Source organism: Gopherus flavomarginatus, chromosome 11, assembly GCF_025201925.1.
Source record: "Gopherus flavomarginatus isolate rGopFla2 chromosome 11, rGopFla2.mat.asm, whole genome shotgun sequence".
Lineage (NCBI taxonomy): Eukaryota > Metazoa > Chordata > Testudines > Testudinidae > Gopherus > Gopherus flavomarginatus.
In genome coordinates, this window is record NC_066627.1 from 36,708,508 (window position 1) to 36,736,242 (window position 27,735).

Genomic DNA, 27,735 nt, shown 5'->3' on the forward strand with positions numbered 1-27,735 from the left:
TTCTCCTTTCCTTCTCATGGCATGTAGCTAACAGGAAAGCTGCTTCCATCCTGAGCCCGGGCACTGTGATCTCTTGGCACACACATTGGTTGCACAAGCTGCAAAGAGAGTCTCCTGTCACTTACTTGGATACCTTAGTCCACCCCGCCCCCAGATCTCACTGCCCAGCCTGTTCCTTCCTCCTCTCCATTCCTCTGCTGTTGCGCAAGAAGCAGCATTGTAGACACAAAAAGTGAATGGTGCAAGCTTTTGCAAGGGAACTTCAGAGAGGGAGGGATCTGATGTTCCCCTCGTACATGGGGGTCATTTACGGGAGTTGCTGTCAACTAGAGAGGCAGTTTCTAAATGCAGCATCATATGTCCCCAGCTGCTGCCTCTTACTTAATCTCTGCTTCCTCAAATAGTGCCTGGTATTGGGTAAGAGCTTTTCTGGAGGTGACAGAAGCAGGGAAAAGGTACAGAACAACACACTTGCCATTTCTTTAATGAAGAAAATGGAAAGTTTTAATTTATTCAGATGAGCAGAAACAGAACCATTTACTCGATTTCTCTGCCACCCCTGGAAACTGAGGAAGGGGTGAGGGGAGGGAGGGGATCCATCAAAACTATCTCTGGTCTGGATTTTGCAAACCTTCAATCCAGTCTGCATACAGAACCAGAAGTAAGCCAAGTTTTCACATATGCCTAAGGTGTTTAGCTCTCCACCAGCAATAATTGGTTTCTGTGGAGAGTTTATAAAATGGAACCACAGAATAGCTGTAGTCTGATGAAGCCGGTGGGAAAAACCCATTTGTCTCTCTCTATGTATGGGGTTTGAGCTCTAAGGCTTGGCAGGAGATTTGAAACAGGCTTTGGGAGCAAAGGCAAGAAGATTCTTCACTGACTCCTACTCATTATTCTTTGTATTCCAGTAGCACTTGGGGCTCCAATCAATGATCAAAGCCCCCATTGTGGTAGGCAATGTGCAGGGCAAGTGCCCCAGAGGGCTTACAGTCTGGGGCCCTGATCCTACAAAGATTTAAGCACATGCTTAATCTTCAGCATGCTATGTCAATGGGATTATTCATAGAGGTCAAGTTAACCATATGCATAAATATTTCATAGAATATCAGGGTTGGAGGGGACCTTAGAAGGTCATCTAGTCCCACCCCCTGCTCAAAGCAGGACCAATCCCCAGACAAAATTTTACCCCAGTTCCCTAAATGGCCTCCTCAAGGATTGAGCTTACAACCTTGGGTTTAAGAGGCCAATACTCAAACCACCAAGCTATCCCTCCCCCATGTTTGTAAACTCAGCACCTCAAATATTTATTACTTCAAAACCATTGGTACTAAGTAGGCTCCAATCCTACAGTAGTGTATGTGCATAGTCTACCTGTGGGAGAAGTCCTGTTGGTTTTCAAGGACTTCTCCCATGCATAAAGTTAAGAACAGGAGTACCTGTTTGCAGGATCAGGGCATATATATATCATAAATGTTCTAGAGTAACCAGCTACATATGTGCTGATTTTCTCCATATCACCATTTTATAGTAGCACCTAGAAGCCCCAATCTAATTCCTGCTCTGTTGGGCCAAGTGCTATACAACCAGAAAGAGTTCCTGCTCTAAAGGGCTCACAATCTAAACAGATTAAACAAGTAAAGGCAGGGGAAACAGAGGCACAAAATCAGACTGAGTTACCTATGGTCATGCAGCAGCTTGCTGGAAGCAGCTCCAAGTGCGTGCCTGGGGCGGCAAGCTGTGGAGGGCACCCTGCTGGTCCCTGTGAGGGCGGCAGTCAGGCAACCTTCGGTGGCTTGCCTGCGGGAGGTCCCCGGTCCTGCGGATTCGGCGGCAATTTGGCAGCAGGTACGCCAAAGCAGCGGGACCAGCAGACCTCCCGCAGGCAAGCCGCTGAAGGCAACTTGCCTGCCGTGCTTGGGGCCACAAAAAGGTTAGAGCTGCCCCTGGCTGGAAGAGCTGGGCCCCAAATTTCATCGGGGACGCCTCTCAATGACGTCGCTTGTTGACGGCAAGCAACTTCATCGAGAGGCTTCACCGCCGAAATGCCGCCGAAATTCAGCGGCATTTTGGTGGGTGCTCCACCGCCACACCACCCGCCAGCCAAAAAAGTTGGGGACCACTGTATTAGTCTGAACGACTCAAAGGCGTATTGGATAAAAGGAAGTTTGGTACAGTTCAAAGCACTGGGATTGCCCGTGTAGAAACCTGCTGATTACCTCACTGCAGAGCTAACTCCAGGAACAGAGTGTTGCTGGGCAAAAACTTCTTGACTCTTGCCCAGGGAGGGGGCCTCACACAAGAGTGCATACATGTGATGTGTGGGCTGCCACTGGTGGAGGCAGGATTTGTGGGCTTGATTCTGATGCTGCCTCAATATTTTATTGTAGGGAGGATCCTTCTATATAGGAGGTGAGAATGGGTCTTTATTGCCATTGTTTTCAAGAAAGTAGATTCTTTGCTCTTAATTCTGTCTCCATCTGACAGGTTTACAATCCTCATTGTCCTTTGTATAAATATATTATGCCACCACTCAACCAGCCTCTGACAGGACAAAGAACAATCTCTCCTTGCTTTCCCACATCGGAGCCCTGTAGGGACATGGCACTTGTGTGAGCATGACACAGCCCAACAATAGAGATACTGTGCTGGCTGGTAGCCATGTGATGGGAGCTGAAGGAATAATATTGAATAACAGAGTTCATTACTGTTTCTCTAACATGCGAAACACCATAAAGGAAAGCACGCCAAGGTTATATGAATAACACTTCTGTTAAAATCAGAGCATAATAGCAGATTAGTTCTTTGAAATGCCAAGACTGAGGCCTGGGCTACACTAGAACATTAGATCGGTTTATCTATGTTGGTCAGAGGTGTGAAAAATCCACACCCCTCAGTGGTGGTGTTAAGTCAACCTATGTCCCCATGTAGACTGTGGTATGTCGATGGAAGAATTCCTCTATCACCCTAGCTACCTCCTCTTGGGGAGGTTGATTATCTATGGCGACAGGAGAACCCCGCCATTGGCGTAGGTAGTGTCTGCACTGAAGTGCTGCAGCAGCACAGCTGTTCACATCCATACTTATGTCAACCTAGCTATGGATGTGTCTTCATTTACATTTGGCTCCCACCAACATAAGTGCCCCGCTATGCCGACTTAAAAACACCGCCTCCCCGAGCGGCAGAGAGTCATAGTTGTTGTTAGGCCAATGCAGTGACAGCGTGGACACTGCATTGTTTTCAATGACTGTTACTGACCTCCAGGAGCTGTCCCACAATGCCCCACCCTGGCCTCTCTGGTCACGGTTGTGAACTCTGTTGCCTAGGGTTAGTTGACAGGAAGCCATCCCTCCCCTTTAAAGCCCTGTGAATTTTTGAAATTCTTTTTCCTGGTTGCCTGGCTTGGTGAGCACACCTAGTCACTCTCCACTGTTAAGTGCAACTGCCCAGCTACACACTCCAGACATGCTCCTGCATGGAGTAGACAGGAGATATTGGATCTTCTGGGTCTGTGGAGAGAAGAGGCTGTGCAGGCACAGCTCTGATCCAGCCATAGAAACATAGACATCTATGAACAGATTGCTTGGGGGATACAGGAGAAGGGCTACAACAGAGACCAGCAGCAATGCTGCAGGAAAGGCAAGGAGGCACACCAGAAGGCCAAGGAGGTCAACAATCAATCTGCTGCTGAGCTGTAGACCTGCTAGTCTTACAAAGATCTGCAAGCCATCTGTGGAGGACACTTTCCCATGCCACTCAGAGATTACTAGCAGTGTACAGGCCCTGGCGGCATCGGAATGCCAGCAGCCACAGTGCTCTCTCTGCCCCTGCTACCCTCAGGAGTGAGATGTCAGCTCAAATCACTGTTCCCTGTGGAAAACAGTTCCAGTATTCAGTTCCATTGACATATATTACTAGAATCATGCAAGCGAACTATTCCTCCTCATTTTCCGAACCTCCCAGAGAGCCATATTCACCATGACTGGTGCTGTGACTAGCACCATGCAGTATCAATCCCAAGCAGAAGTGAGAATGTAGTGCTTACAACGTGGATGGATCAAGTGGAGTGAGTTCAGTATCTTAAGCTTTGATTTCTGTCATGTATACGCTGACACGGGTACCTCTGTGTGTTGTATCATCAGCTGCTGGCACTGTGGCCTTCAGGGTCTCCCCCTCCACAGCCACAGAACACTTGAGCCAGATAAGGAGGAAAAAGAAGAGGACATGGGATGACATGTTCCATGAGATCCTACAAGCCAGTGCTCCCTCAGAGAATGAGCACAGGACCCAGAGGATCACCCTTGCAGACAGCATAGAGAAGGAGAGAGGGGAGAGGAGAAAGGCGCAGGTAGGGTGACCAGATGTCCTAATATTATAGAGACAGTCCCAATTTTTGGGTCTTTTTCTTATATAGGCTCCTGTTACCCCCCACCCCCTCCTGATTTTCACCCAAGGAGAGGGATGTGCAGCAGGAGATGCTTGTGTCTCTCAGACATGAAACAGAGATGCTGCAGACCTGCAGGTTCAGCAAACCTGTGCTTGCCTCAAGCTGTAGCCCATAGGGAACTCAATATCAGGACGTCCCTATACGTCCCTCAACATTCCATGTGGCATCAGGGGTCAGTGCACTCTCTTACCACTCCACCCGGAGGAGGGAGGGGATTAAAGACAATCAGAGCTTCACATACACTAACAGCTGCTTTCACTGTTCAGTGTATGTGTACCTGAAATGGAAGTGTGTATTCTTTCCCCTTCTTAAGTTCTGTTCCCTTAATTTACTACTTCATAACATATGCTGGCTGGTGCTTGGGGGCTGTTAGACCTGCTCATTTCCTGTTACTTCACTATGTCACAGCACCCATCACATCACTCAGATAATATTCATTGGTGCATTGACAATGTTATATTCCTACACACACAGCAATCACTACAAGATTCAAACTAGGCCCTAAAACAGCAAGGCTAGGTAGAGCACACTACAGAAACACCTACTACTGAAGCTCACTATTAAAATGTTCTTTAAAAGCCTCCCTGAGCCACATACCTCTGCGCTGAGCTACAGGGCCGCCCAGAGGATTCCGGGGGCCTGGGGCCGTCAGCGGGAGGCAGCTCCAGTGGACCTCCCGCAGGCGTGCCTGCGGAGGGTCCGCTGGTCCCGCGGCTCCGGTGGAGCATCCGCAGGCACGCCTGTGGGAGGTCCACCGGAGCCGCAGGACCAGCGGACTCTCCGCAGGCACGCCTGCGGGAGGTCCACCGGAGCCGTGGGACCAGCAAGTGGCAGGGGGCCCCCCACGCGGCGATATGTCTAAAGCCAGCCCTGTTCGGCGGCGGGGGGCCCTTCCGTTCTGGGACCAGCCGCTGAAGTGCCCCGAAGACCTGCGACGGGGGCCCCCCGCCGGCGAATTACCGCAGAAGTGGGACCCGCCGCCGAAGTGCAGCCCGCTCTTCGGCGGTAACTTGGTGGTGGGGGGCCCCCGCCGCGGGTCTTCAGGGCACTTCAGCAGCGGGTCCCTGAATGGAAGGGCCCCCCGCCGCCGAATTACCGCCGAAGACCAGGTTGCACTTCGGCGGCAGGTCCTGCTTCAGCAGTAATTCGCTGGCGGGGGGTCCTTCCGCCCCGGAGCGGAAGTACTCCCCCACCAGCGAAGACCGGGAGCGGAAGAAGCTCCGGGACCCAGCCCCGCAAGAGTTTTCTGGGACCCTCGAGCGAGTGAAGGACCCCGCTCCAGGGGCCCTGAAAAACTCTCGTGGGAGCCCCTGCGGAGCCCGGGGCCTGGGGCAAATTGCACCTCTTGACTCCCCCTCTGGGCGGCCCTGCTGAGCTATTCTAATAGCCCTCATACTTGGCTGTTCAAATTCAGCAGACAGCCACTCCATTCCCGCCCTCACCTCAAAGGAAACTTTTCCCCCTTTGCTTCATTGATATTATGCAGGACACAGCAGGCAGTTATAATCATTGGGATATTTTTCTCACTGAGGCCTAATCTTGTAAGGAAACAATACCAGTGTCTCTTCAAACGACCAAGGCACATTCAACTGTCATTCTGCACCTTCTGAGCCTGTAGTTGAAATGCCCCTTGATGCTGTCAAGGTGGCTGGAGTACGGCTTCATAAATCAGGGGAATAAGGGGCAGGCTGGATTGCCCAGAATCATTATTGGCATTTCAACATTCCCAAAGATAATCCACTGGTCAGGAAACAAAGTCCCTGCTTGCAGCTTTCTGAACAGTCCTATGTTCTTAAAGATGCTTCCCTGGCCAGCCACATTGATGTCAGTAAAGCATCCCCAGTGATCTACCAGCACTTGTATAACCAGAGAAAAATAGCCCTTTCTGTTGATGTACTCTATGGCAAGGTGGTCTGGTGCAAAAATAGGGATTTGTGTGCCATCTGTTGCTCTACCGCAGTTTGGGAAGCCCATTGCTGAAAAACCATCCACAATGTCCTGCACATTGCCCAGAGTCACAGTCCTGAATAGCAGGAGGTGATTAATGGTCCTGCACACTTGCATGACAACAGTCCTTGAAATGGATTTCCCGACTCCAAATTGATTCCCGACTGACCAGTAGCAATTTGGTGTTGCAAGTTTCTACTGTGCAATTGCCCCTTACTTCTCAACTGTCAGTATGGCTCTAATTTTGATGTCCCTGCACTATAGGTCTGGGGCAAACTCTGCACACAGATCCAGGAATGTGATCTTGTGCATCCAAATGTTCTGCAGCTGCTTCTCATTATTCCAAACCTGTATGACAATGCCATCTCACCAATCAGTGCTTGTTTCTCAGGCCCAGAGCCAGTGCTCCACCATCTCCAGCTGCTCTGTGAAAGCCACCAATAACCTTTAATTGTTTCTTTCTCTGTCCCTCAGCAATCTAGCCTCCAAGGAATCATCATGTTCCCTGCAGCTCCTCTAGTAGCTCTGCAAATACTGCAGGATCATGCACTCTGTGCTTGCAGTACTCATGACAATAGTGCAGAGTTGCGCAGATTCCATGCTTCTGTCAGAGAGGGCTGACAGCAAGGAAGAACACACGGGTTTGTGGAATTTTGAAAAAAAGTCATGAAAATTATGGGATGCTGATGAAATTATGGGCTGGAGAAGACTGCATTATGAGAAGTTCACCCCATGCTCCCAGTCACCCCAGTGTGACTCATTTTCAGGGCCGGCTCCAGGCATCAGCTGAGCAAGCTCGTGCTTGGGGTGGCAGATTCTAAGGGGGTGCATTCCATCCAATCCTAGGATGGCACATCTGCCTTTTCTTTTCTTTTCTTTTCTTTTCTTTTCTTTTCTTTTCTTTTCTTTTCTTTTCGCTGCTCCAGCTGCCCTGCGTCCTGGTGTTTTTTGGTTGTTTGTTTGTTTTTTCTTTTGTTTCGCCAAAGACTTTCAGTGCGCCACTGTAGGGGGGGGCTGCACGAAGGATGGGAGCGCCCTGCTGGGAGCAGGCTGCGCACTCTGTCTGCCCCAGCCAGTGCCAAGTCTGCAGCAAGCCTGGCAGACTGCGTCCTTCTCTCCCCGCCGACCAACAACTTTCAATTCAGCCTGCCGGGAGTGGCGCGGAGCCCTCCCGGCAGGCTGCGCGGTGGGAGGGGCTGAGTGGCGATCACCCCGGCTGAAGGAAGCCCTGGCCGCCCCCCTTCTCTCTCTTCTCCCTCGTTTCCTCCCCTCTGCTAGCCAGGGTGCACACTCTGCTACCTAGGGCATGTCTGCAGCGCAGGGAGTCCCACTAGCCAGACTGCAGCCGTCACGTGCCCAGAGGCTCACCAGCGCAGTCGGAGAAGGCAGCTGCGAGCCGCCAAGTAAGTGGCACTGAAAGTTTGCACCCTGTTTTTTTTCCGCTTGGGGCGGCAAAAAAGCCAGAGCTGGCCCTGCTCCTTTTGGCCCCACCAGGTATTGCAAGAACTTTCCAAGAGACCCTACACTGGAACGTGGCACGTTGCACAGCAGAATACTGATCCATGGTGCACTGCACTCTCCATCGATACAAGTGCTCCAGATGAGGATGTGCACTGCCGACACAAGGAGCCAACTATGCACACGACACGCACAAGCAATGTAATAATTGTGGCGGCTGTATGCCGATGGAACTTAGAGCAACATCATTCAGGATTGTAGATATGGCCTTAGACTGTCAGAATTCTGATGTAAAGGAGTGTTTTTTCAGCCCCTTCTTCCTCCACTATCCCAAAAAGGGGAAATATTTTGACTTTCCATCCAAGTGCTGATGGGACAAGTGACTTCATCTAATAGTGCAGCATATGGCTCTCTGCTATACTGTGCTGGGACACCATACAGCAGCCTACCTAGTCTAAATGGCTCAAATATGAAGCTTGTAAAAAAAATCTTAAATTTGTAATTTGTCATTATAACTTGTGGATAAATAAATTTGTCCTGATGCACTAAGGAAGGGAACAGTGTTATCTAGTGGACTGAGTACTGGCTCAGGAGATCTGGATCTGCTCCTGACTTTGCTGGTGAGCTGCTGTATGATTCCGGGCAAACTATGTCATGTCTGTTTCCCCTCCTGCTCTTTGTCTTATCTATTTATAGTGTAAACTCTTCTCGATTGGGACCTCTGGGTACCATGGTAAACCAAACACATAATAATTCAAGTATCGATATTACTGTTTGGCTAGAGGGTGGCCACTTCACTGATCATTAAAACAATGAAAGAGAAAACAGCTCAGCTGATGAGCCGTGTGGTCTGCTAGAGAAGGAAATTGGAAACAAACAGTACACTTGGATTCTGTTCCTGAGTAGGAGTGTGTCTAGTGCTTACAGCAGGGGGAATGGCAGTCAGGATTCCTCGGTCCTGCCAGTAACTCACCATTTTATCATTGGGGAAGCCAGTTCACCTCCCTTTGCCTCAATCTCTCCATCTGGAAAAGAAGGGTAACACCTTCACAAAGACGATGTGTGGCTTAACTAATGTTTGCCGATCTCTTTGCAATCCTTACTCCTTTTTGTTGTACTTCTCATTTTTGCTTTGATTTTGTGTGTGTATTAATGATAGGCTGAGAAAAGTGAATGATTCAATTGCAAGTGGCATTTCATGCTCATGTTTCAATCTTTGCCTGTTAATATTCCACACTTTAACTTCTCCTTAACCTCCCTTTGCCAGCATCTGCAGTGGCCCCTATTGGCCAAGACTGGGAGCAGCACCACAGGACAGCAGCAGCAAGAAAGACAAATCCTTGCCCATTAGCCACTTGCTTGTTGCAGTCCAAGTCCTACTTTCAAAGGGTGGCATCAGCACCATGTTGCATTGAGACTCCTGGGGAGTCAGCTGTGCTTCCAGAGCCTTCACGTTCTCTTTTAACATCAGCCAAGAGCTCGTGATTACAAATTAATTTTTAATTAAATTAGATTTAACAGGACGATCAGGGAAGCCTGTAATAAAACCAACCATGTGCTGCTTTCAAAGAGAGAATGAAACAGAAGGAATTTTTGCGGTGTTGGGCATAATGCGTCTGATCACATCTGGACAGGTGACTAATGGGATAGGCTGTTGGTGACTAAGTATCTACAAGTACAGTAAATGATTGAGGCAAAGGGGTAGGGAAAAGGGAGAGGCAGTAAACTTTGGAGGGGAGGGGAGCATCCTCCATCCTTACGGGACAGGGGCTCTCTGTCACCACTATGTTGCAGACAGAACATTCAATCCCTGGGGTAGGAGGACCCTGCATCCTTATCTAGGAGCAGCATTATGCTCAAATCCTGGGAGGGAGCACTTCACCTGACAAGGGACCATTGCGCTCAGCCCTGGAGGAGAAGATTACCCACATTATTATCCTAGGGAGCCTGCTTACTCAGCCCCTTGATCATCCCTTTAGCTCTCAAGTAACCTCCTTCAGCCAAACACAGCAAGCTGTGGAGACAGCCCAGCATGGATGGGGCCTTAAGGAGGGAAGGAATGGAGGGAGTGAAATATGAAGGATTCATAAGCAAAGTGGGCAAACCTGAGGAGAGCTGGGCAGCGCTTTAGTTGTACGATCATGGGTTAGGGGTTTGACAGCTAGCCACAGTGACAAGCTTCAGAGACCTCAAGCCTTGAGGTAGTTGGATCTGGGGTCTCTGTACAATAGTCCTGCCTACAGCATATCATTAGATGGGGCTTCACCAGCAGATCCTTTTCTTCCCATTGCAGTTATTCAGGGCATCAAAACAAAGGCCACTTCTGCTTTTGTGAAGAGATTAAACAAAAAGCAGACTTCAGATCAGTTCCTATTCGGGCTCCAGCTCCAGGGTGACGGATGTTATCAGTAGTAGTCAGTTTAGAGCTGTTATCTAGACTAGGGGAGGGATTGTTTCTTACCAAGCATATGTTCAGCACCCTGTACAAAGGAGTCCCAATCCTAACTGGGGCTTGTGGGCAATCCTTGTAACACACTCTTGTAATGATAAGGAATTGATAGAGCAGCCTTAAAGGGACACGTCTTTACAGTGGCCAGACACTGGCATAGATTAAATCCACCTGATGATCTGGATCTTGAACATTATCTCAAATTAAACACAGACAAGCAGCCAGCTGCAGCAAGGTTTGTCCTACCAGTTTGCAAAACTTGCAGCTGCCTCAGCTGAGAAAGGGGTTGCCATGCCTTCTCCAGATTCCTGATCGGGGCTTGGAAGAACCAAAGAAGAGCTTGACCCCAGAGAATCCACCCCAGATAAGCCCCATGCTCGCTAGGACTTGGGGGTTTAATTGGTGCTGCATGGACACCCAGGCAGCTCAGATACAATCAGTAAAGCTCAGAGGTGAATCTGTTTAAGCCACACAGGTGTGAGCTCAGTTGGCACTAATGTTACGGGGAAGCTTCTGATGAATCTGTATTCTTGTGCTGCTTTATCGTGCTAGAGACATTGCAGCATACTGATTGCCATACCTTTGGAAATGCACCCAGGGTTACCAGCTGGCAGTGCCTGTGATCTAATTGTGCAACATGAGCAGAAGACATTATCCCTTAGTTTTTGTTGAACTCTCACTAAGATGTTTCACCATATAGGAAGTGACTTTCTGGGATGCATAGGGAATGACGCTGAAAATAATTTGGAGGGATGGGGGAAGCTTGGTTCTGATGTTTCCAAGTAAATAGAGATAAGATGTATAGAAGCTCCTCTGGAAGATACATTAGCAAAGCCTCAGCAAATTAGTTTTACACCGGAAAATCGACATGGAATGGAAACAAGGCGTTCAAAGCAAGGATGCGCTTTAACTAGGCACAAAGCCGAGGCGATTTGACAAGAAATGGAGTTGGTTCCAGAGTAGCTAATTCATTTCCCCTTATCTTCCCTTGGCAGGGGCTAGCTACTTAAAGACCACTTGATGTGCGCCTGCAGCTTCTACCCCTCCCTCCTTGCAGGAAACAAAAGTTAGTTCTGTCACAAACTACTCTGGCTCCCCATGGGCCATTGAGAAATGACCGAGGGTATGTCTTCACTACCGGCCATATTGGCGGGTAGCAATCGATTTCTCGGGGACTGATATAGCACGTCTCATCTAGACGCGATATATTGATCCCTGAACGCGCTCCGGAACTCCACCAACGCGAACGGCAGTAGCGAAGTTGACAGGGGGAGCCCCGGACAATTCACGTAGCTATTCACGTAGCTGAAATTGCGTATCTTAGATCGATCCCCCCCACCCAGTGTAGACCAGCCCTGGGAGTTCATTGGGGGTTTCTCTGACACCCCTGCATCCTGCAGGGCTCAGGAATATTTGCTCTCACTCTAAGGCCAGGTCTACACTTAAACCTTTTGGCAGTAATGTCCTTTAGGGTTATGATTTTTATGACCTTTCTATGCTGATAAAAGCCCTAGTGTAGACGCAGTTATATCAGAATAAAAGTGCTTTTGCCAATGTCATTTATTTTGCTCAGGGAACTGATATTAGCTATACTCACAGAAGCATATTTTTTCTTGGTATAAGCCTCATCCACACTATGGGTTTGCCAAGCTGTATGTCCCAGTACAGCTATGCCAGCAAACCTTTTCTAGCTTAGCCTAGGCCTAAGATGTTCTCTTCTCCCCTCACAGTCTTGCATTCCCAGCTGCTCCCTAGTCACAATGGAATCACAGCAGGAGATATTTCACTCTGTTGCCCAGTGTCCTCAGTTCACCTGTCTGAGGAGATTCTCTGTCAGTTCACCCAGGTCACAGGCATCTTCCCCTCAGTTCCTCGAGACCCAGGCATCCCCCTGCTTCATCCACACTGGTGCCACTGTTTCATCTCCCAGCCTGATGGGTATTTTTGTCTCCCTCGTGCTTGCCCTCTGCATTCCATTCAGAGACTACTCATACTCCAAACATGACATGTTCTGCCTGATGCAGGACAGTTTGTTTCCCTTAGGATCACAGAAGTCAGAGACTGGAAGTCCTATTAGAACATTCTTTCTCTTCTGTCAGATGCTCTCCATCTTGTGACAGCCTGCAATCCTATCCGCTGTGCCTTGTGCCAAGTCCTGGTGACAGCCCTTCCAGCTTCCCAGCCAGGACTTTGGAACAACCAGGGAAGAGGCTGGCCCTGATAATCTGTTTATACTAGCCTACTGCATGCTAGGAGTGCTGCAGCTGCTAGCTTGCACCTCAGTGCTTTGATGTGTGTTCCCAACAGCCTCCCGGTAAACACCTCTGCTTTGGATTCCTCAGTTCATCGTTTTTCCTCTGTTCCATCTTTTAGATTGTAATCTCTTCAGAGAGGGGACTGGCTCCATTGTGTGTGTCTTGTATGGCACCAAGTACATCACCAAATAAATAAGCTCTAAATAAATGACAACAACAACCTTGAACACAACCCAAAGCAGGCCTAGGGCCTTGCATTCCACCTGACTCTAAGGAGCTACATCCCCTGGGTTATCATTTAGAAAGATGTGGCACATTTTGCTACAGAGGCGACCCCTCTGAAGGACCCCTCTGAAGGATAGACAGTGACCTGGCTTGTCAGCTTGGCTGTTGGCATCTGCTGTGGAGGTAGGATGACCAGACATCCCATTATTATCGGGACTGTCCCAATATTAGTGGCTTTGTCTTTACAGGATCCTATTATTTGCCACCTTGTCCTGATTTTTCACACTTGCTATCTGGTCACCCTATGTGGGGATGGCCTACTGATCCAGGTGGATGGTCAGCACTTCACAACACATGTAAAAAGCTCATGGCATCGTCATCAGAACCACAGGAACAGTGTGGACCATGCAAACTGGCCTTTTGGAGCAGGAGTGAAAAAGAGGCACACTGAGTACAAACCTATTCATGTCATCTGAATGAACATTGTGATATTCCTCAGCTGGCCATGAGAACTGTGATTGCCAGAGGCAAGGATTAATACAATCTAACTTGGCTGATGAGACAGCTTCTTCTCTAAAAGAAAGTCCATTGATACAATACAGAAAGGCTGGAGGTGGACTACCATCACATGGTATCATTTAAGCAGAGTCCAGCCTAGCGGTGAAAGGGCTTTGAATGTTGTCCTGTGAGGAACATGGTTGAAATCCTGTGAGCTTTGAAATGGATGGCTCAGTAAGAGAAGGGGAGACTCATCCAGCCCAGCATTAGCCACCTGGCCGTGGATGATTGCTCAATACATACAAATGGTAGCAGAGAACAGCCACATAGTGGATAGCCTAAGCCCTGGTCTACGCTATGAGCTTAGGTCAAATTTAGCAGCATTAGATCGATTTAACCCTGCACCTGTCCACACGACGAAACCACTTTTGTCGACTTAAAGGGCTCTTAAAATGGATTTCTATACTCTTCCCCAATAAGGGGATTAGTGCTGAAATCAACCCTGCTGGGTCAAATTTGGGATAGTGTGGATGCAATTCGATGGTATTGGCCTCCGGTGGCTATCCCAGAGTGCTCCTTTGTGACCGCTCTGGACAGCACTCTCAACTCAGATCCACTGGCCAGGTAGACAGGAAAAGCCCCGTGAACTTTTGAATTTCATTTCCTGTTTGCCCAGTGTAGCGAGCTGATCAGCACAGGTGACCATGGAGTCCCAGAATCGTAAAAGAGCTCCAGCATGGGCTGAACAAGAGGTACAGGATCTGATCCCTGTAAGAGGAGACGAATCCGCGCTATCCGAACTCCATTCCAAAAGACAAAATGCCAGAATATAAAAAAATGTCCAAGGACATGAAGGACAGAGGTTATAACAGGGACCCGCAGCAGTGCCACATGAAGCCTACCAAAGAACCAGAGAGGCAAACGGCCACTCCAGGTCAGATCGCCAGACATGCCGCTTCTATGATGAGCTGCATGCCATTCTAGGGGGTGTCTCTACAACTACCCCGTCCCTGTGCTTCCTTTCTCCCCCGCTCCTCAGGCTACCTTTGCAGTTATCCCCCCATTTGTGTGATGAATTAATAAAGAATGCATGAATTTGAAATAACAATGACTTTATTGCCTCTGCAAGAGGAGATCAAAGGGGAGAGGGGAGGGCGGTTGACTTATACGGAAGTAGAGTGAACCAAGAGGGCGGGTTTTCATCAAGGAGAAACAAACAGAACTTTCACACCATAGCCTGGCCAGTCATGAAACTGGTTTTCAAAGCTTCTCTTATGCACAGTGCGCCCTGCTGTGCTCTTCTAACCGCCCTGGTGTCTGACTGTGCGTAATCAGTGGCCAGAAGATTTGCCTCAACCTCCCACCCCGCCACAAATGGCTCCCCCTTACTCTCACAGATATTGTGGAGCACACAGCAAGCAGTAATAAAGATGGGAATATTGGCAGGTTTCAGAGTAGCAGCACTGTTAGTTTGTATCAGCAAAAAGAACAGGAGCACTTGTGGCACCTTAGAGCCTAACAAATTTATTTGAGCATAAGCTTTCGTGGGCTACAGCCCACTTCATCGGATGCATAGAATGCAATGCCCCTTTGCCATGTACATTGGCCAAACTGGACAGTCTTTATGCCAAAAAAATAAACGGACACAAATCTGACATCAGGAATCATAACATTCAAAAACTAGTAGAACACTTCAACCTCTCTAATCACTCAGTGACAGACATTAAGGTGGCAATTTTGCAACAGAAAAGCCTCAAAAACAGACTCCAACGAGAAGCTGCTGAACTTGAATTAATATGCAAATTAGATACCATTAACGTAGGTTTGAACAGAGACTGGGAATGGCTTGGTCATTACACTATGCAGTGACCCCAACCTTTTTGTCTGGCGGGCGCCAGATGAAGGACCGTAGTGGCAGTCGAGCATCCGCCGAAATGCCACCGAATTTCAGCAGCATCTTGGCAGCGACACCTCTCAATGACGTTGCTTGTCGGCGGCAAGCGGCGTCATTGAGAGGCATCACCGCTGAAATGCTGCCGAATTCTGCCGGACGCTCGACTGCCGGCCAGGATGCGGGTGCATTTAGGTGGCCCCTCGGGCACCATGGCGCCTGCAGGCTCCGCGTTGGGGACCCCTGCACAAATTGAATCTATTTCCCCATGTTAAAGTATCCTCACACCTTCATGTCAACTATCCAAAATGGGCCATCTTGATTATCACTTCAAAAGTTTTTCTCTCTTGCTGATAATAGCTTGTCTTAATTAATTAGCCTCTCACAGTTGGTATGGGTACTTCCACCTTTTCATGTTCTCTGTATGTGTAAATATCTTCTTACTATATGTTCCATTCTATGCATCAGATGAAGTGGGCTGTAGCCCACGAAAGCTTATGCTCAAATAAATTTTTTAGTCTCTAAGGTACCACAAGTACTCCTGTTCTTTTTGATGGAAATATTGGTTTTGCTGAGGTCTAACCAAGTCAGTAAACTGCACCAGGAAGCTTTTAAAAGTCCAAAGGCACATTCTACCACCATTATGCACTTGCTCAGCCTATAGTTGAACAGCTCTTGATTAACGTCCAGGCTTCATGAGCCATGGGGACAAGTAGACTGGGGTAGGTGTGACCGCACTGTGCTGCCGACTGGGAGAGCAGCATGAGGCAGAAGCCTCCAGATGGCATGATATTCCAGGCAGGAATGAATCTCCATTATACAAAACTTAAAGAAGAGAATGACTTGGAGTCATTCCCATTTTTGTCCAGGCACCCCCAACCGACCTAACGGAGGTCAGCCAGGAGCACCCGCAGGATGACAACTAGCAGTTGTATTGCACCGTCTGCCATCCGCAAGGCAAGGGGATGCTGCTGTGTAGCCTCTGCCAGCAGCACTCAGGAGACATACAATGACAGTGAGCTGAGCAGGCTCCATGCTTGCCATGGTATGTTGTCTGCATGGGTAACTCAGGCAAGAAATGATTTTTTGCCATTGCTTTCATGGAGGGACGGAGGGAAGGGGGCCTGATGATATGTACCCAGAACCACCTGCGACAATGTTTTTGCCCCATCAGGCACTGGAAGCTCAATCCAGAATTCCAATGGGTGGTGGAGACTGCGGGAACTATAGGATAGCTACCACAGTGCAACGATCCAAAAGTCAACACTAGCTTTGGTACTGTGGACACACACCATTGACTTAATGTGCTTAGTGGGGACAGGGCCGGTGCAACCATTTAGGGAAACTAGGCGGCCACCTAGGGCGCCTAGTGGTTGGGGGCACCTGAAAGTCCCCTCAGGAGAGGAGGTGGAGTGGAGGTGAGCTGAGGGGGGGGTCGCGCGGGGAGGGCTGCCCGCAGTAATGGGAGGGGGAGCAGAGGGCAACAGCTCCCCGCCCCAGCTTACCTCCATTCTGCCTCCACCGCTGAACACACAGCCCAGCTCTAAGTCTCCTCCAGTCAGCGCCACAAGCCTGGGCGGGGAGGAGAATTAGAGCAGCACCAACGTGCTCAGTGGAGGAGGCGAAGCCGAGGTGAGCTGGGGCGAGCTACCCAGGCAGGGTTAGCTTCTGCGGAGGGCAGTCTCCCCAGGCAGGGTTAGCTGCTGTGGCGGGGGGTGGTGGGGAGAGGTGGGAAGTCTCCCCAGGCAGGGTTAGCTGCTGTGGCTGGGGGAGGGGAGTCTCCCCGGGTAGGGTTAGCTGCCGTGTCTGGGGGGGGGGAGTCTCCCCAGGTAGGGTTAGCTGCCATGGGCAGACAGGGGGAGTCTCCCTGGGTGGGGTTAGGTGCCGTGAGGGGATGGGGGAGAGAGGGGTTAGCTGTCGCGGTAGGGGGGGTAGCTGCTGCGGGCGGGTTCCCCGGGTAGGGGGCTGAGTTAGCTGCCGTGGGGGGGCGGGGTTAGCTGGGTGGGGGGTGCAAGGTGGAAGTTTCGCCTAGGGCACGAAACTTCCTTGCACCAACCCTGAGTGGGGACACACACAATCGACTGAATCAAATCAATTTCTAAAAAATCGACTTCTATTAAATTGACCTAATTTTGTAGTGTAGACATACCCTTAGAAACCTGACTGTGAGAAAGTTAAACACATTTGTATGTCATATCTCTCCAGAAATTGAAAGACTAGTTCTGTGAAGTGCTTTGACTTCCAGGGGACTGAGCTGTAAACAACAGCACACAATCTAGGCTTGGAACAGTGTAACATATCTGACATGTAGAAATCTTCCACACAGACTGTGCCAGGCAAGGAGCTTGTCAAAGAGACATCTGCAGCTGTTCCCTTTTCAGGCTGTTTACTCTGCGGAAGGATTTACTATCTGTGCAGAAAAACAATACGCACACGCTAGAAATCAGTATCTGTCAGAGGAGGGATGGTCCCAAGGCTAAACAGGACTGGCAAGCAGGAGATTTGGATTCTGTTCCTTATTCTGCTACAGGGTCTCTCTGTGACCAAGAGGAAGTCACTTAACTGCTCTGCGCCTCACTTTCCCCATCTTCATAAATGGGGATAACATTGCTACTTCAGAGGCGCTAGGAGGGTTAGTTTGTTCATGTTTCTATGGTGCTTTGAGATCCTGGACAGCAGTGCTAACGCAGAACAAAATAGCATGCAATTCCTCACCATTTCTAAAGCTTTGAGAGCAGATCAGGCCAGTCTCTTTTATGCATGGAAGCAGCAGGAGTAGAGAGCCTCTCACCAACACCTGGAAAATTGTTCAAAGAGCCCGTTCACATTGTGTTCATCTCTGGTTCAAACCGTAGAGGCGTTCACATTATAAAGGCCTGACCCTTATCTTCTGATCTGTCATGAGCTACCCTGGAAGATATGTTGGAAACATGTGGCTCGAGAGAGAACGAGATTAATTTTATCCAGGGATTAACTAAAACTTCCTATCCAAGAATCCCCAGACTTTGTGATCTTTATATTCTGATATGAATTTTGAAGCTTGAGTCCATCTCAGTATTTAAAAGGGTGCAGGCTGGGAGGCCTCAAAAGAAAATCTACCCTGGAAGTTTTGCTTTTCAAGTCTAGGTAGCTTATTTATATGGTATGTTTCCACCATGCAATAAATTCTTCAAAACTTTTGTTTTCTTAGGGCTTGTCTTTGTGCACTGTGACAGCTACGCTGCTGGAGCACTTTAGCGAAGATGCTCCTGCACTGAGAGAGCTTCTCTTGTCAGCATAGGTGCTGACTCCATGGGTGATCCAGGGCTGGAGCACCCACAGGGAAAATGTTAGGTGCTGAGTTCCCACCAGCAGCTCCCCCATTACCGCCCCCCCAGCGCCTCCTGCCTGCCGCAATCAGCTGTTTCACTGCAAACAGGCAGGAGGCTCTGGGGAGAGAGGGGAGGAGCAAGGGAATGGAACAGAGTAGGAAGAAGCAGTAATTATGCTGACAGGAGCAGCTCTCCCCTCGACTTGGCTCTGTCTACACAGGAGGTGGGGGTTAAATCAGTATAACTACGTCGCTCAGGGGTGTAGATTTTTCATACCCTGGAATGATGTAGTTATACTGATATAGGTCTGAAGTGTAGACCTGACCTTAGTCACAAGCAGTAACACCAAACCCATGTGAAGGAATAAAGTGGAAGGAACAGGAAAGAAGGAATTGTATATCGCACGTAGGAATGAGAGAGTATGAGCCCTGCCTACAATCATGTGTATTACAGCCAGGAACAATGTGAGCTTTCCCACATAGCCCTGCCAACATAGCTCAGTCGTAACTTGCAACAACCTAAATGCTATTCCAATATCAGTCTTCTCCTCAACAGAGATTCCCAAGTGTCATAGATGCATGCTGTGATGAGTGGGTGATCACATTCATTATAGTTATGACTTAATGCACAGCTAAAGAACAGTGGTGCAGGAGCTCATTACCTATCACTTTGCTTGTTAGATGTATTTTGCATCAATTACAGAGACAACAATTGCACCTCTCAACAAAATTAAGCAGATTGATTGTTGTTTAATAGATTCCATGTGAATGGGAATTTCAAAATCCTATTCCCACCCACTTATATTTAAACTTGGTTGGGCCTATCTTTAGAACGGAGACCACCACCTCATTGCATATAGTCTGCCCAACAACCAGCAGATGGTAACAGCTTCATACCATGCTGGAAATAATTCTGTAACCCAGACAACACTGGGTATCCGAAAGGTTCAAAGTGCTTAAATTATACCTGCTTCACTGCAAGAATGCTGTTCTGGGTTGATTGGGGTTTGTTATTTTGGAAAGTATGGAGGGAAACTTTCAACAATCGCAATAGAAAAAAAATAAGTGAAATCCACAGCTGCTTCAAAGCACAATGTGAGGAAAATGGCATTTTCTCTGAAGAGGCGCTTGTGCAAATAATTCTGAGACATTCTGGTTGGGCTTGTGTTCCCAACTCCCTTGAGTCTGGGGCTTGTCTACACAGGGACATTCAGGAAAATTAATCTTAATTAACTAAAGGTGTGACTGTAAAGTGGATTATTTAAACTGCATTACACCATGTGGATACTCTCATTCAGTCTTAAAATGGCCTTAGTTCGGTTCAGTACAGTAAGTCCTCTCTTAACGTTGTAGTTATGTTCTTGAAAAATGTGACTTTAAGCAAAACGACATTAAGCGAATCCAATTTCCCCATTAGGTTCCAGGGAAATTTTTTCACCAGACAAAAGACTATTTATATATATATATATATACACACACACACACACACACACACACACACACACACACACACACAGTATAAGTTTTAAACAAACAATTTAATACTGTGCACAGCAATGCTGATTGTGAAGCTGGTTGAGGTGGTGAAGTCAGAGGGTGGGCTATTTCCCAGGGAATGCCTTACTGCTAAATGATGAACTAGAACAGCTGAGCCCTCATGGGTTAACACACGGTTGTTAATGTAGCCTCACACTCTACAAGGCAGCACAAATGGAGGGAGCGGAAACAGCATGACAGACAGAGACAGAGACACACACCCTGTGTGAGAGAGAGCGAGATGTGCATTGCCCCTTTAAGTACGCTGACCGCACTTTCAGTACATTGCCTTTTTAAGTAGATCAGCAAGTTGAGACAGCAGTTGCTAGGAACAAGCTCCCTCTGTCCTGAGCCCTGTTGTGTCCCCCACACTCTATGGCGATGGGGTAAGTGGGGGGCAGGAGCTGGTGGGGGGAGAGGGGCACTCTGACATTAGTCTCCCTCTTCCCCTGCCCTGCACAGCAAGCAGGATGCTCCCAGGAATAGCACATGGCTGTGGGGGGGAGGGACAGCTGAACTGCCAGCAATTGATTGCCTGCTGGGCTGCTGTCGCACAGGGAATTTAGGGGAGAAGGGAGCTGATGGCAGGGCTGCCAGTTCACCTAGGTTCAAAGCCCCCACCAGCTAGCTCCAATGGGCTGCTCTTTCTGCAAGCAGTGGACAAAGCAGGCTGTCAAACAATGTTATAGGGGAGCATTGCATAACTTTAAACAAGCATGTTCTCTAATTGATCAGAAACGTAATAACAAAACAACGTTAACCAGGACGACTTTAAGTGAGAACTTACTGTATAGGGTTTGTCTACGTGAACATTTAGTTCACAGCAACCTGGGGTATGAATCTACCCCACACTAGTCTGCCACGGACTAACTATCTGTGTGTGGAATCTGCTAATGTGCTTTTCCAGTTTCTAACCAGCAGACCAAATTTGGTGATGAATCCTGGTCACGTGCCACCTGAGGCATGTTGCGCATAGACTAACAAGAAGAAGAAGAACGTGCTTCGATCTTGTGCTGTTTCAAAGAGGCTGGGGGCCAGGGGGGAGGAAGGTAGATTCATACCCCAGCTTGCCACAAACTATTTGTTCAAATAGAGAAGTCCTTAGCTCAAAAGTGGATTAAGAAACACCGAATTAAGGCCACTTTAATTCTGAATGAGAGCATTCACACAACAGCTTAATGCAGTTTAACTAACCCACTTTAAATTCACATCTTTAGTTAATTCAGATTAACTTTCCTGAAATGTCCGCATGTAGACAAGCCCTTGAATGCAAAGGAGATAAAAAAAATCTCAAGCACAACTCAGTCAAAGCCCATGAGTTTCATGTCACATTTCACATGATCTTAATGCACAACCACAAATTGCCCCAGATGGGTCATACAAAACTGGTCTCTGGTTTGCTCAAAAGATTTGTGAGCCTTAATCTACTATCCCTGCCCATGGGGTGAACGCCGAATTTGTAACAAAACACTAAAGCAGGGGAGGTTTGCAAACATCTCTTTAAAGCTCAGTAAGGTTTTTGTGTTAAAAAGTTAGGATTCAGGGCACAGATGAATCTACAGGGGTTGTGGTCCAGAACCAGTGTAATATGTAGGATTTAATCCTGTTTGGACAAAACACTGAATTACTGTAAGATAAATACCACCATCAGTTACTCTGGTGTATAACTGTGTTGACTTATATAGGAGCAGAATCTGATCCTACAAAGGATCTAGTGTCAAATTAGGGTCCCACTGAAGTCAGTGTTTTTCCCAGAGCACGGCAGATATGTTGTGAACACCACATTCTGAATTCAACCACCTTTCATTGAATATCGCCATGTTCAGTTCCCTCATTTTAATCATCCCATTGAAGTTATTTACACCGCAATACTAATCTAGCCATTTCTGATTTGTTATTTCTCTTAATTTTGCTGTCATTATTCAGCCCTAAAATATCTTGTTTTTGTTTTTATTGCCCTGTAATGAGTCACTGGCTTATTTAATTTAATTTCATCATAACTGCTATCTTTTCATTCTAGTTTTTTTCCACTTGGTTACTCATAAGACCACAAGATATAAACAGGACGCAGTTGCTTGGATCACTTCTGCATATTTTTTTCACTATAGCCCCAAATCACGGAAATTCATTCCATAATCTTCATTTTCCCGAGAACTGGATTTATTTTTTTTTAAATAGAAAAACAAGGGGGGTTGTTTGTTTATGAAAAGTATGTGCTTTTCACCAGAAATTTTGAGATTTAACTGAAAACTGGGTTGGCCAAAAACTAGTTTTCAGTCACAAATTTTGGTGTTTTTGTTTGAAAATTTGTCATGGAACACCCTTTCCCCTCCCCCATTTTCCAGTTAGTTCTATCTCCAGCCCCTTCGCATTTGCTGGCGGTCTTGAGAGATGAGGGTCTCTCTCACTGGACCTCTGCTGTTTCTTGTTTCAAACAAGCCAGGAATTCCAGCAGGAGCAGCCTCTCATGATATCTTGGCACTTCCCCTTAAAGAGCCAGCTGAAACTCGGAACCTACTAGTCTTTTTTTCCCCCCAAACACCAGAAAGGTTTGGTTAAAGTTTAATTCAAGTTCTGGAGGGGAAGAGTGTGATGTATTTAGATAGTTCCTTAATTTATGCTTTTGTTTACAGTGTACTGCACCTTTAAATGTCGGAAGACTCTGCTGTCTGCTAAGCTGGGGAGTCATTTTGTGCTCAGTTCAGTGCAGCGCAGCCTACCACAGTGGACAGACGGACGGACAGACAGACACTATTTTCATAAGTAAAGAGGTGTGAGCAAATAGCTTTCTGTGGACCAAACCAAAAAATAAAAATAAAATTCATTTCAGTTCAAACTGAAACTGTTTTTTTTCCTCAAAAAGAACAGGAGTACTTGTGGCACCTTAGAGACTAACAAATTTATTAGTCTCTAAGGTGCCACAAGTACTCCTGTTCTTTTTGCGGATACAGACTAACACGGCTGCGACTCTGAAACCTGTTATTTTTTCCTGTTTTTCTCATTGCAACACAAAACTGAAAAAAGAAAATTAGTTTCAAGAGAAATTTAGTTCAACTCCAAATTAATATTATTTTTTTCAGATTTTTTAGTTTGGGGTAATTTTTTGGATTTTTTTTCAGCTTTTTCATTTGTTTGGTTTTAAAACTAGATGTTTTGAAACCAAAATTCAAAATATTTAGTTATTTTGGGGGGGGCCGGAGATCTGGTTTTTTTCCCTCGTCTTTTCACCAAATTTAACCCAAATTTGTGAATAGTTTTGGTGGCCTGAAAAAATCATTTTTCACCAAATTTACTGTTTGCCAAATTTTTTTTGTCCAGTTCCACTTATAAGGCATTTATTTCTATTCTTTCTGTTTTTGTTGTTCCCTTCTTCTAAACAAGGACTGTGCTGACTGAATGTGTCTGTTTCCTTTGTATGAGAGAGAAAATTGAATAGTTCAGGGAAGCTTGTATGTTTCATGAGCCAATTTGGCAATTGTTACAAATGGTCTATCTAAAGGAACATTTATTTTGTGTCAAGCTGGGGTATAAATCTACCCTGCACTAGCCTGCTGCATTCTACCTGTCCGTGTGGACCCTGCTGCTATCCACTGAAAGTACCCTAGTGTGCAGTGACTAGGCTTGACAGAATTACAATTTTTTTTGTTTTAATAATTTCTATTTTTTTTAATTTTCACAGCTGCAGGAAACTATCCGGAGGTCAGACAATGGGGGGCGGGGTGTCAGAGAATAATTATTCAATGACAGGTGTTCAGAGTCAAAAAGTAAAAGCTTTATAACCATTAAAACACAAGCCGTGAACAGCGCATGTCAAAATATACCTTAAATCAAACTCTCATTTCAAGTTCTCAAGCAGCCTTTTTTTAATTTTATTTTTTTAAACTTTGCCCATCTGTAAATTTCAGTTTTCACCGATGGAAATATTATTAGGTGGTTTGTGTCAGTATGGAGAAATCGATGTTCATTGGCATTTATCATAGAAACCGAACACTTCCAGGCCTACCTTTGATCTAGTGCATTAATATGCACTAGAGAACTTCTAGCGCAGGGCAGCAGCGTCCCGATGGATACTGCTTGCAGGGCACAATAGTGTGGAGTAGATTTACATCCCAGCTTGCTGTGCACTAAGTTTTGGTACAGACAAGCACTTAGAGGCAACCTGTGTGGTATGTAAATGTGAGGTGGAGATGAAGGCTCTTTGCCTATATGCAGTTCTGACATGAAACAAAGACTAAAGAATCTTCCATACTGGCATGAACTACAAAACCTGAAGAGTATCTGCAATGAATCTGCATTAGACCAGAACTATTTAGGGTGACCAGATGTCCCGATTTTATAGGGACAGTCCTGATTTTTGGGTCTTTTTCTTATATAGACTCCTATTACCTCCCATCCCCTGTCCTGATTTTTCACACTTGCTGTCTGGTCACCCTAGAACTACTGATACTCGCTACCACAGAACTGCTAAAGAATGTTGCCTTTGCCAAGGAGTGTTCAGTAGGCTGGCTATGCTGAACAGAGGTCCTTGGAAAGGTTTGCACTGGTAACCTGGGAGCAGCCATTTAGAAAGCTGAGTTCTGAGCACTAGGATTATACCTAGGTGCTGCTGGGAATGGTGTTAATGTGATGACCCTTTGAGTCAGCAGAGAGTCAATCCCCATGCATGGCGATAGGAGGCACTGTGGTGCTGGGAATGCCATCTTGAGGATGGGATGCAAAACTGAACTCCTGACCAGTGAGGTCATTTAAAAATCCTGTGGCTCCTTTTGCAAGAGTTAATGTCTGTACTGAAGTCAGATTCCAGACTGGGTAATTCCACTCTGCCTTTCTAAAATTCCCCTACTAGTTTCAAACAGATGCAATGTTCTTCACTTCCCCCACTGAAAGACTGCTGTGTTCTGTTGACCATTTGCTGTGTTTCACTCCAGAAGTAGCTGCAATCTAGTGGAACGAATGACAACACTTGGGGCAATCAATAAAATCCATGAAGTACTTTGGACTCTGTTAGGTGGAAGGTGCCAACCATGTGTAAAGACTGTTACACATTATCACATGGTGCAGCATTCCATGGTAAAAGGCTAACCAACGTTAGAAGGGGAGATGGAGCTTCTATAATAGCCTGTAAATATGGGCCAGTGTTTAGGTCCGCTGATGAGGAGGCAGAGGTCCTGGGTTCTGTTTCCGGCCCTGGCACTGATATGCCATGTGATCTTGGGCAAGTCACTTAAAACCTGATCCAGGACTCAGTGGATGTCTTTCCTTTGACTTCTGTGGGAGTTGGCTTGGGCCGTTAACCACTGTGCCTTAGTTTCTCCATTTTTAAAATGGGCATAAAGACACATACCCAGCTAAGTATCATTAATATGTATCATAATGGTCAGTTTCAAAGAGAGATGTGTTCAAATTTCTCTTTTCTTTCAACACATCTAAACCAACGGACCAGCACATTGATCAATCACTTTATATCGGATCTAGTGCCAGGCAACTGGGAGTATTGGAGTAAAAAGAAATAAAGCCAGCCACAGCACAGAAAAGCACGATCAATGAGAGAGAGAGCTGTAGCTGGGTCTTCACTCAAGTGCAGAAGAGTGAATGTAAAATCAATTACTTTAGGAGAAACAATTTACTGAAAATAATATTTTTTATTGAGTACCAGACAATTCAGTCCTTGGGCTCATTACTGCTTAGTGCCACTTGCCATGAGTTACTACTGCAATGTGGCCCCCTGTCTGTTGAGACTAAACCAGCTCCTTTCATACAGAACACCAAAACGGCCCTCAGCTGGTAACAAAACCCGCTGATTCTTCTGCACCGATACACACAGAATTTCCAATCTATTCTAACAGTAACATCCTGAATGTATATAGCATCTTGTATTCTGAAACATCCCCAAGGGCTTTTATAAATTAAGCAAGCTCAGATACAAAATATGGGCCAGATTCTATCACTACATTAGGTTACTAATGATGATGTGTGAAACGCCAACAATGTGCTCAGCATTGTGTAATACACACCGCTGTAAATCCAGCATTCTGAATTTACACCAACGTAACTGAATGCAGAATTTGACCCTCCATACACTGAACCACAACTGAAATGCAGCCACTTCTGGGATAGAACACTGCAGCTGCTCAGCAGCAAACAGCAAAACTAACTGAAGAATACAAATGAATAAAGTTCCTGGGGAGTATTATTAAGCACAGCCTTGAAAATGAGCAATGACATAAAATTCAATGGGGGGGGGAAAGATGATCCTCTGGGAGAAATGCTTCGCTCTTTCTGCCATTCATAGACCTTTTGAGACTCAGTAACGCTCACAGAGTAAAAGAATCCCAGTGAAGCTTTTTTTTTGGTCTCCGTTCAAGTTCTAACAAAATCTGTTTACTGAACTTGTTGACCCCTTTCCTGGAATCTGCCCTGAGTTTCCCAGAACTTTGTATCATGTGGCTCTTTGGTCATTAATAACTGAATATGACACAGCAGTTTAGACACACAGCAGCCGCCCTTCACGTTAAAGCAGGCGCCAGGACAGAGCACAGCGCACATAAACATTTCAGCTGGGGCTGCAGGATCCAGTCTTGGAGCAGTGCTTCCGTGAAGCAGCAGCAAGCAAAAAGGGCAAAGGCAGGAAGTGAATCATCAGAATACAGTACAGTGCGCAGAACATGATCAAAAAGGTCTGCCTCTAGCTGACGTTCGGTGAGAACAAGTACAGTACCGACATGTGGCTTGAGGTTCCATTCCAGCTTCTAGATTCAGATCCCACTGTTGTTTACACTGAAAACCTCCCTTGCTAGCCAGCTGTGGATTAAAAAGCACAAGTTCAGTATTAACATGGGGCAGTGAATTGGAGGACCTCTGAACACAGGGCTGCTCTGCTCTATCCACCCACACATTTATGTGTATAGCCTTCCTGGCTTTTGACTGGAAATCTTTGGATTTTAACCTGGAGGCCTCTCCAACTCTTCTTCTCCCCCTCTGGCCTGTTTCAGCACTTACTGAGTGTCTCTGGCTTCTTCCCTGCCACTCCCCCAGCCCTCTCGCCTCCCCCTAGCACACTCCTATTCAGTCACCTCTTCTCAGGATAGCTGAACACAGCCACGGAATTTTGAAGGGAAGTTGAGTCCCAGCTTCTAAAGGGGGCAAAGCTGGAGCTGGTTTCAGGTACATCCTGCCCCCACTCAGAATCACCACAGACTGCACCTGCCTGGCTCTGGGGATACTCTTAGTGGAAATTAAAAATTTCCATGATGCTTTTTTCTTCTTTTTTTTTTAAGTCAAGGGTAACCCTGTGTCCAGCGGAACGTTCCTCATGCAATTAACCAGGTTCCGCTGGGTATGGCTGCGTGTGAGCTACTGCCAATTATACCAGAATGACTGCTGAATTGATTCAAACAGTTGCTACACTCCAAGGGCCAAATTCTGCCCTTTGTTACACATGCATATCTCCTGTTAGTCCCAGAAGGAATTGTAGATGTATGTAAGCACACACACACACACACACACACACACACACACACACACAGAATTTAGCCCCTATTCAATTCCTTGCTTTTCTAATCACTTTGATTTCACTAGAGTTATAACATGCTGGGGATCGGGGGAGGAGGAAAGAAAACGTAGCTCCTGGGATGCGGAAAAGGGTAAATAAAATCAATCAATGACCTTCTTGCTCTCCTTCATTCCCACCCCCAGCTTCTCTTTGCCCACCTCTCTCTG

General features: G+C 46.9%; 2 long non-coding RNA genes across 2 annotated transcripts; one reads left to right on the forward strand and one right to left on the reverse strand.

Annotated features, from left to right (window-relative positions):
* LOC127031387 (uncharacterized) lies at window positions 1-27,735 on the reverse strand. The gene is made up of 3 exons (XR_007768537.1): window positions 27,090-27,735; window positions 26,735-26,817; window positions 1-98 (listed from the first exon to the last, which is right to left on the reverse strand). It is a non-coding gene; the product is annotated as an uncharacterized LOC127031387 (long non-coding RNA).
* Window positions 7,590-22,852, forward strand: LOC127031390 (uncharacterized). The gene is made up of 3 exons (XR_007768540.1): window positions 7,590-7,797; window positions 16,040-16,215; window positions 22,650-22,852. It is a non-coding gene; the product is annotated as an uncharacterized LOC127031390 (long non-coding RNA).